At 37.2% G+C, this 10,925-nt stretch overlaps 1 protein-coding gene across 1 annotated transcript in view; it reads left to right on the top strand.

Annotated features, from left to right (window-relative positions):
* Positions 1-1,692: 1,692 nt before the first annotated feature.
* LOC134226999 (alpha-tocopherol transfer protein-like) overlaps positions 1,693-10,925 on the top strand; it is a 29,716-nt gene continuing 20,483 nt past the window's right edge. The window contains exon 1 of the mRNA XM_062708160.1: positions 1,693-1,872. The gene's annotated coding sequence lies outside the window, so the exon portion shown is untranslated. The remainder of the gene's footprint in view (positions 1,873-10,925) is intronic.

The raw sequence follows: 10,925 nt of genomic DNA, 5'->3' as shown, positions 1-10,925 counted from the left end.
ATTTTTTCTGGGTTTTTCGAACCCCCTCCCCTGATTTCATACACTATTCTACGCCAAACATATTTTGAAAATGAAGAGCATATCTACAACAGTAATTTATTTGGAAGGCTCAAAACTTTAGTCCACTACCAAATCCAATATGGCTGCCCCATTTTTATTATTGCAAATTTAGGATACACTCTTTCTCTTTCCAACGATATACTGATCCCTAAGATCGGTTGAGAAATGTTGGAGTTATGACAATTTTGGTGAATCAAGAATTGACAATAATCGAGGGGTCCATAAAAGTGATTTCGTCTATAACTAACGAGGGGTCCATCTTTCTGAAAAATTTTACTCGGATCCCTAATAAACTCGCCGAAAGCATTCGAATTAACATAAATTTGGGCATTTTCAAAGACCTCGTGCAAATAGTGGCCCGGTCTCTGCGAGAATTACTCACGTTGTATAAGATATGAAATAACAAAAAGTAATATACAAAATATTCAAGGCATAACATATGTTGTTATTACAATATCAACGGCAAAACATAATTATTTTGCGTTTTGTATTAAAATATCTGATAATGTTATGCCTGAAGTATTTATTTTGGATATTAATTTTTGTTATTATTTTTGTCATGTTACCTCTTATTCATATCAAGTTCATAAGAACTGCTGTTTTCAAGATATTAGCTTCTGCTCAGGCTCTATAACAAAATGGTGTGGCGTTTGCCATATCACGAAGTAAGCCATGGAAGCAAAACACATAAAAATAGCAAATTAGTGCTTGAAAATGGAAAAAACGGTAATTTTTCATTGCAATAATATGGGGTTATTTTCAATTACCCCCTCGATTTAAATACCCTGAAATGAAGCCTGGAAGTAGTAGAATAAGGTCGAAAAAACAGATTGAAAAAATGTTTGCGCCATTCATAGATACAGCCGTTAGAAGAAAACGTTTTTTTCGAAGAAAAACCTCAATAACTTTTGATCCGCATAAGATATGGCAACGTTAATCCCATGAAAACTTGCGCCCTGCAAAGCACAAAAAGTGGTCTGAACATCACATTGCTGAGAAATTTGAAACAAAAAAGATAGAGCAAAAAAACTGTTTTTTTAAGGGTCACCCTAAGTGAACTTGGGAAAATTGCTCTAAATCAGTCAATTTAAGAGCTACAGAAATAATTTTTTGAGCAAAATTCTTGGAATCTAGCTGAACTACAACTTCGCGGAACATTGTATACCCGTATCTCTGCAAATGAAAAAGTTTTATTTTTCATTTTTTTCAAATGTGGCCCACCCTAATTTTTATGAAAACCTCAATAAGGCCTTTACCGTTAGGAACAACTTTGTAGAACAAAGTTTTTTTCTATCTCTGCTATTTTCGGCTTGAACAACTTATTACCACTTTGTCTCCTCCCTGGACCAATGTGCACTGTTAGTCTTGCAAAACAGATATCCAAACAGTTCTTGTAAGGAATAAGATTTTTATACCAGCTACTATAATCTTGATTCGATGTTCAATTTTGCTGATTTCGATCAGAAATCAACTACGACGATGATATTTTCTTACATTGCAATGATGGTTGAGAACTGATGGCGCCGAAGTTAAATTGTAATGCAAGGGAGGCGCGCTTTTACCATGCAGAGTAGCGCGCGTTGCTCGTATGCACTTGACTGGTTGGTAAGGTTTCTCGCTGGAGCCTCGGTGGAGCATGGTCGCAGTCTATTCGCGTCTGTTGGCAAAGCCACACAGAGTTTCAGGACCGCTCAACTGTCGGAGTCAATTTGCGCGCATTGCTCAACTGTACTCAGTCTGAATGAGTTTTTTTTCTTCAGTAGTTATTTTGCAGAGTACTTGCGGTAGTGAAGTTGCATAATTGGTACCAAGGTTGGTTTGCGTACTCATGGTTGCTAGTGGATTTGTTTGATTAGTGCATTTTTGGAAATTATAAAAAAAGTATTTTAAAGAGAGAATCAACTGCCTTGTGTTTATGATTGAACAAACCAAATATCCTCGGGTATTATTCATTGTGAATATGTATACAGGTGCATGGTTCTGAAAGAACAGTTTGGTTCATGTGGAAATAGGCGTTCAATTTATGAAAACAATTGTACCCAGTGTCGTGAGGGCAGGGCATTCGTGAATTTCCAGCATACAGTGAAAATGAACGAATTAAAGTGAAAACATTCAGACCCGCCGGCTGCTGTTGCAGACAACCGTGATGAAAGATGATATTCAAGCTAGGCCAGACCTAGCCTGTAACGATTGAAACATGCAGCACGGATGCAATTTCAAGTTTTGCAGCGTTGAATAATAATAAGAAGAAAAAATAGCGAATGTGAGAAGCAAAGGAACCATCAACAGTGCCAGCGGCCAGTGGAAGTGCATCAAATGCAGCGGTGACTGCGGCGTGGCTTAGGAGAGAGAAATCATGTGATAGAGCACACAAAAGTGAAATGCATTTCGCGTGCAATTTGCCGTTTTACCTACAGCAACAACACCAGCAGCATAGTTGTTATTTTCTACAGCTTTTTGCCTTGCGCCTCCCCCATTCATAGCCGCAGATGCGAACCTCCTACCAGCAGAGCGGAGATGCAAGCTCTACATAGAGTTCAAGTTTGGAATTTTAAGCATAAACACCAACGTACCGTAAGGAATGGAAAATGGAAATTTCTCTTAATGAATTGAGCTAGGCAACTAGGAGTATGGAGTATGGTAAATGGCAGTTGGTGCTTTTTGATTATGTGACGAGATTAAAAATCGGATGTTTCTCGCACTTCTGGTCATTACAGCATGCTGTTCTGTAATTAAAGTAATAAATTTGTTTCAATGTAGTACACTGGATGTATATGTAATATAGCTATAAGAAAACTCTAAATAGATTTTTGGTTGAATGTATTCACTTGCCATAAACGAGTTAGTACTATACCATTCAATTCCACCACTTGATTTTAACTTCGGCCTCAAAAGTAAGACCATCTTCAGTGTCTCGTACTTTACTCGAGAGTCAAGCTGCAAATCGAGTCAAGTATGAGACACTGAAGACGGCCTTACTGTTGAGGTGAAAATACGTATCTGTAAAGTTAAAATCCAGTGGTCAAATTGAATGGAATAGTATTAATTCGTCTGATGATAAGTCGCCAAAAAGAATCATTTTCTCTGTATCACATGTGAAATTTAACTGGATAGTTGAATCATAAAGCAACTCTTGAGCTTTTATTGCATAGCTTGTTGCAAGAAAATCGGTTAAGAATTAGTGTCAAAAAATGAGCTTTTAACACGTTTTGTGCATGAAAAAAATATTTTAGCCAAATCTTTCGAACCCATTATCCTATCTGGCTAATTTTTGCCGGGCACAATTTGTAACATGCAAATTGCTTTAGGATAAGAATGAGAGAAGCACGCACACACAGATCATCGTCAAGCTGAGTCGATTTTTATAATGGAAGATCCATTAATTACGTAATGCAGAAATTAATCATTCTCAAACCACCCTCCCCCATATGTCACACTTTTGTATGAATTATTGAAAAAAAAAAATGAATGCATTGTCATACTTCGGGCACCTTCCTCTAAGCGCTACTTAAAGTCATTGTGTACACTTAGTGTCTAATAATGGGCCCTCCTTAGCCGAGCGGTAAAACGCGTGGCTACAAAGCAAGACCATGCTGAGGGTGGCTGGGTTCGATTCCCGGTGCCGGTCTAGGCAATTTTCGGATTGGAAATTGTCTCGACTTCCCTGGGCATAAAAGTATCATGATGCTTAGCCTCATGATATGCAGGAGGTCGTGGGTTCAATTCCAGGCTCGTCCCTTTCCTACTTTGTATTTCTATCTTAATCCTTTCTGTGTTTCACGTTATACCAAAACGAATCCTACTGTTATAACCTTCCACACAATCCCAAAACCTCCCGTGGCACCTATGAGAGGTCGTAGAGTTCTCTGCATCTTTCTTAAGTAGGTGTCCAACAAACCATCCTTCCCCTTCCTCAGCATTCGCAAGGACGTGGCCAGGACAGATCTCGACTATTGGAGAGTACATTGCTTCCATCTAAGAGTTAGTGATTAGTCCCAAATCAGTATCTGTGGTAACGGATGAAAGTAATGCTACTCTCATACAATAGTCTTGGCTTGTACCACCTACGAATTTGTGCGAACTGCTAAATGCTAATGCTAATGCTAATGATGCTTAGCCTCATGATATACGATTGCAAAAATGGTAACCTGACTTAGAAACCTCGCAGTTAATAACTGTGGAAGTGCTTAATGAACACTAAGCTGCGAGGCGGCTCTTTCCCAGTGTGGGGATGTAATGCCAATAAGAAGTGCTGAGGTGAAAAACCATCCGGAAATCCACTGCTTGTCACTTTTATTAAAAAGAGGGGAAGTCGACGAAGAGAATCCTCTCTTGTGACATTCGCCCTTATTCCAGATAGAGCTTGAAGTGTTGGAAAATTAAACTGAAATTGTAAAAGGGTCAATTTCAGCATACGCTGAAGAGTATTAAAAATTCAAGCTCTGCTAGGAATTCTGCTCGGATTTGAAACAGACTACACCCGAAAAACAAATCTAACGATTATTGTATAAAATCTTGGCATATGCAATTTTGTAAGCGTTTTATACAGATATTGTATTAAAATAAAACAAATCTATAAGATTTCAATACAACAATTGTATTAAAATCTTCCGAAATTGTATATGCCAAGTTATTATACAGTTTCTGTAAGGTTCTTATGCAAAACTGTATTAAAAATTGCCATTTGCTGGTTGTGTGTATAGTTAAATTTCACTTCCGTAAAAAATTTAATAGTTCGATTCATTAGTTCATATTTCTGTCGAGCTGACAATCTTGTTTGCCTTTTCACCAAAAAACTTTGTTTCTAGGGTAACCGTACCCTTAGTGGAGATAGCACCAAGAGTGGAGGTAGTGGGATTTTAATGAGATTTTTCATAATTATACACTTTATGGTGGTTTCAGTTGATGCATCATGCTTTAAATATCCTGTTAAATGTAACTTATCCTGAAATTTCGCCTGAAAAACTTTTGAAAACAATGATTTTCCTTAATAAAATTGACTCCTTTGCACCTATTGTGGTGCAACTGTACCAATAGTGGCGAGTCTCATAAGAAATCAATAGATAGCACCACTCTGGGAACCAAAATTAATTTTTACAAGCAATACAAGCTAGTTTTTTTTTTATGTTAAACTAGTGAAAGAGACCCAGCTTTGCCCGGGTGTTGCAAATGTCACAATAAACCATTTGCAGCACCGCACTCTAGATCAATTTCCGTGCGTTTGTTTTGTTTTCCTCAACAGCTGACCCAAAATAGTATTCTAATGATTTTTTACATTTCCCCGTTAAATTCACCAACATTTTGTAGATACAAACCTTGCAGAACCCAAAACGAATCGATTAGGGAAAAAATCTTGCAAATCGGTCAACCCGTTCGCGAGTTAAATCGTCAGGAAGGAAATCTCAACTCATTTTTATTATATAGAAGATAACACCTATCTCATTTTTGTTAACATAATACTGGCTAAAAAAATTAAAGCTGTAAATTTCCCATAAATATAGGGTAAGACGGTATAATGCGCCCCACCTGGCCAAAACGATTTCTAGAAAACTATAACTAACTAAGGGTCAAAATCAGTTGGTATAAATTAATATTTGTAAAACCATCATACTATGTGAATGTGGAAATATTTTTGTATTTCATAATGAAAATATTTGCAAAATACAAAATGTTACTGTTTTGATGTAACTTTTAATGTTTGTTAGCTCAACATTCTGGAGCGACGCTAGCATACTGTCCGCCAAACTTGCACAGGAACACTCAATTGGACAACAAAATAACTTTTCTCAGTGATTAATATGATATAAAACTGCTTCCATCTTCAAAAATGTAACGTTTTGCAACAATATGTTTCACTGGTCAAAACGCCCCAGTGTAGGCAGGACGATATGCCCTTACCAATGCATTTGCGACTTCCTGGACTACTAAATAACACAAAGCTTGCATAAATTGCCCTGAAAAGTTAAAAGTTATCAAGGAGTGGGGGGGGGCATATTATACCGTCTTACCCTAAATTAAAAAAAAAACATTTGCTTTTGTGGATCTACTACTACCTTCACTATTGGTACCGTTACTACTACCTACGACATTTCGATCCTTAGTTATGATTTTTCAAGATATGGCTTTTATGGTACATTTGAACATTTTTCACGAAAATGCGCAAAAGCTCTGGAACAAAAAAGTATACGTCCGGGGGTTTTCAGTTAGCCCTGCGAGCAAAGGCGTAACAAACAACCACGAGTTCACCATTATTTTACATGCAATTGAGTCATTTTACGTTCACCACAGCGGCGTTCTGTCCAGACCCATTTTAAAACTTATTTTAAATTTGTTAGAAAGTTATTAAAACCTTGTTGTTTTGAATAGAAGATCATTGTGAAATGTAGCTAGTTTTGTAAATTTTGAATCTACACGTTGAAATGGTTTGATACTCTTGTTTATATTGGTTAAATCATTGAAAAAGCTCAAGGGGTGCATTTAGGACTGTTCTCCCCTACTTTACACACAAAAGCCATCCCAACAAACAATTTCAGCTGAATAAGCTAGTTTTTTTAGCTGATAAAGCCTATTTCTGGTCATATAAGCGCTTCACCCACCTCCAATGTTTGTTGGGATACCCATTAAGGTGGGGCATCATGATCATTTTTTTTTTAAACCATTCGGGGTCCCGAACAATTGTGCAAAATTTGGACCCGATTGGTTGCTCTCTCGCGCTCCGCATCGCGTTTGAAGTTTGTATGGGAATTAGTATGGGAAAAGGCAGGTTTTTGCATTTTTACTCCTACAGGTTTCAGATTATCGTAAACCAAGTGGCACATTGCGTTAAAGTATAACCCAAATAATGCCGAAGAACTTTGCTAAAGAAGGTACGTTGCTAAAACGTCCAGAAAAAAAGTTATAACGCTTCGAAGTTTGATTGTTCAAACTATATGCAAAAAATCGTTTATTCTGCCAGCACTGCCGAGCCACGTGGATATTTAACTAAGGTATTATCTGAAAACTATCGATCTTATAGGGCTGGGAGTTAATTGGAGTTATTTGGAATCATTTTTCAATGTAAACATCTTTAACAATCATAGGCTGCCCGATAGTGCTGGCAAAACCTTTGATTTCTTGCACATGGTTTGAACAATCTCTCTTCGAAGCATTATAACATTTTTTGTAGACGTGTCAGCAACGTACCTTCTTCAGCAAAGTCTTTCGGCATCCTTCAGACTATATGCAAACGTATTGAGTGGCGGCAGCGTGAATAGTGATAAATTGTCGCCGATAGGAGCAAAAATGTAAAAAAGTGCGTTTTTCCAAATTATTTTCATATGAATTTCAAACGCGATGCGGAAAACGGGGACGTAACCAATCGAGCCCATCTTCTGAAAAGTTGATTGGGGTCCCAAAACGAGTCAGAAAAACCCTGATCTCACTTAGGGTAAAAGACCCAATAGTGGAGGAACTAAGCACACTCTCACACTGTTTATACGCTTACTCTCAATTGATACGGAATTTCGCTCACCTGTAGCACGTATTTGAAAGATTTCCTCACCATCTTTGCACGGAAACTGCTTGCACCGCCTCAAAATTCGCCACCATACTCTAAAATTGAACCTCCAATTACTGGTACTCTGTTCCAATAGTTGCGTTATTTTTTAACTTGTGTTCCTATAGTTGCGAATCTCATTGTTTTCATACGGGACTCGCAACTAAAGGAACACTACCGCAACTATAGGAGCAAAGAGCACGAAATAATAAATAAATTTGCAGATACTTTACCGATTTTCACCTAATTCACGCACTATTTTTCGTTGCACAATGTTATGACGTGTCACGAAATCGATATGAAGTGCGGGTTGCTGCGTTAAATTCGTAAATTGAGCGTATACCACACTACCGCAACTATAGGTACACCCACAACTATCGGAACAGTGACCCTAATTGGATGAAGTTTACATTTTTTTCATACAATGCGCCCCAGTCTAATACTCAAGCATTGGCGGGCATAGAAAAGCTTTCAGTTGATAACTGAGGATATGCTAATATAGAAGTTTATGTTGAACAGCAGGGGTATTATTTGGTTATCGATCAACTCAGTGTAACTGAGATCAATTAGATCAATGTCTACTACTACAGATTTCCACCAAATTTGGAACACATTCTCTGTCTAAGGAAGACGATATTAGACTTGATGGCAATGTCATAAAGAAAAAGGAAGGAAGGGCATATTTATGAAACGAACGATTTGTGTATAACTTTTTAACACATGGGTCGATTCAAACCAAATGATTATAGACGAAAACCATTTTCCCGACCTATACTTCCGCGTGGTGGGTGTTTCAGAAACACTGATATTTTTAAAATAAATATTTCTCCATAGAGACATCGTCATATCTATGTGTGATACTATCCTTCTAGTGGATAGTGGATAAATTGGCTCAGAATAAGGCAACGATGAGTATGATTCCTTGTTTAAAAATAGGCGTTTGATCGGAATAAGGCGTTTGATCGCTTCTTTAAAAATCAGTCAATGTTTTCGAAAGCAAAAATTGTTTTCATACATACAGCTTGCTAATAATATAAACCCCCGCCTTATTTACAATGATACTCCATCATTCGTGGAGTCCAACAAGACATTGAATGTCTTAAGTTGATAGATTCTCTCTTCAGTGGTTCATCGATTGGTACCAGTGTTGTCAATTCATTTCGGCGCAGGTCCTTTTCCTTCTTGTAGATATGTAATTGCTTGTATAGCTTTGTTCTTATATCCGTTGATCTTCGCTATTTCCAAAAAAATTATCATTCCTTCGTTTTTCCTTCTTCGCTCAGGAGGGTCGTATGCATCTTGTGAATCATGTGATCAATTGTGCTAACCTCACAATATACGAAGGTAAAAATAGTAACTTGGCTTAGAAACCTCGCAGTTAATAACTCTGCAAGTGCTTAATGAACACAAAGCTGCGAGGCGGCTCTGTCCCAGTGTGGGGATGTAATGTCAATAAGAAGAAGAAGATGTTGATTCGAAACGAAACGAAACGAACTATAGATTTACTTTCGAAATATCGCAACGATACGAAATCGAGGTCCATTTAATTCAAAATTTTACGGAACGAAACGAAATTTCAATTTTATTCTGCGGAATTTTTATTTAATTGGTTTTACGCAATTCTGAGTTCATTTTTTTAATGTCAAATAACTGATTTGCGACCAATTTTGACTATAGTAACAGAAGAAGCTGTTCGTGATTTTGCCTTTATATACCATTGGTGATAAGGCAATACGCCAACATTTATGCCGCTTTTCAAGGTATTCATCGTAGATGTGTGCTCCCGAATCTGATCAATTTTATATCAGTAAATATTATAAAATATAGAAAGAGTGGATTTTCTTTGTATTCGGATTCAAATTCTGTTAAAAACCTTATTTTACTTAAGAATTATGTGATTACGCTGCATATTGTCTTATCAGCGTGGTTTTATGGTATTGAGTTAACTCAAAACTCGAAAATGAATGCACAGGTTTTATGTTTTATCTAGTGGGATACAAATACACAAAGATATGAATTTTAGATTGTATTTCAGAAGTATGATCGCAAAGTTTGTACAGCAGCAGTTTGCCAGGTATGATTTTTTTAAATTTCCCATTAAAAAAAATGTACCAAAAGGCTGTCATGTCCTTCCAAGTTAAATTTTCATATGAGGCTCGAAGACCCAAGCTATTGTCTGTTTGCCTTTATATATATGTTTATGCATGTGAGGCTTGCAAGAATTGTTGCCAAATTTTCATCCTCGACCGACTTCAATTGAGTGCAAGAAACAGTTGCTATGGACAGGTCACGTTCTTATAGGACTAAGAGAGGATACCTTGACACTCATTGATATAAGAGACCGAGGAATGCTCTTCATCTCCATGAGCGCCACGGGAAAGGAATCGTTGGGTAGTTGAAAGAGTAATTCACGTGAAGCCACCATGGTAAGCGACTAAATATTTATTGCAAAGGAAGTTATTTTGAAAACTCGAAGACGAAAACCGTGTTTCAAATCAATCCAACGCAAAATCAATGTGCTTCGTTTAAGAAGCTTCTACAACACGATTGATCCTGCACTAAATAGTTTTGTGCTCTTCGATGCAGACATTATTTTTTTCAAATTTTCAATTCAATTTTCTGTATCCGGTACTGTCCCTTGGGTCCGGACAGTGAGTTTTTTCATGTGATCAAATAGCCATTATTAGCACCTGTTTTGCCAAAACTAGTTCAATTTTATAGTTTTTTCTTTCTGAGGTATGTCGAATGACATTTATTTATTTCGAAAATCTTGGCATCTGCTACTGGCATTTCAACAATACTTGATTTAATAACTATTGAAAAGGTGAGCACTAAATATTTATATATTGCATCTAACATGTTTGTATACGGGAAAAACCATACAAAACCATGCTCAAACGCGTAATTCCGCGAAATTTCGTCTCGAACCACCTTAAACGAAATTTTTCGAAATACCGCATATGCGGTAATCCAAGAAAGATAATTTACCTTCATTTACACCATTTTTCCGGTAGTACTCCTTGTCATTGTAGGTTGTTCTTCAAATTCATCAATATTAGTGAAATATGGCTATCAAAATTCATGAAATTGTTTCCGAAACATGTTTTATAAGTTGTTGGGCCATGCACGGTAATCCTGGAAAAGGTTCCCCTGGGGCTTTTTCTAGAACAACTCTAGCAATATGGGGTTCAATATTCTTGGAATTATTTCGACAACATTTTTCCCAAGTACTTAGGCCGGAACGGCCATCCTGGAATTTGTTCCAGTGGGGCCACATACTCAGGTAGAAGGAGCACTGACAATATAAGTATCAACATTTTTGAAACTGTCT

Source organism: Armigeres subalbatus, chromosome 3 (genome assembly GCF_024139115.2).
Source record: "Armigeres subalbatus isolate Guangzhou_Male chromosome 3, GZ_Asu_2, whole genome shotgun sequence".
Classification (NCBI taxonomy): Eukaryota; Metazoa; Arthropoda; class Insecta; order Diptera; family Culicidae; genus Armigeres; species Armigeres subalbatus.
The sequence above is the reverse complement of the archived record's forward strand: the minus strand, read 5'-3'. Positions and strand labels throughout refer to the sequence as shown.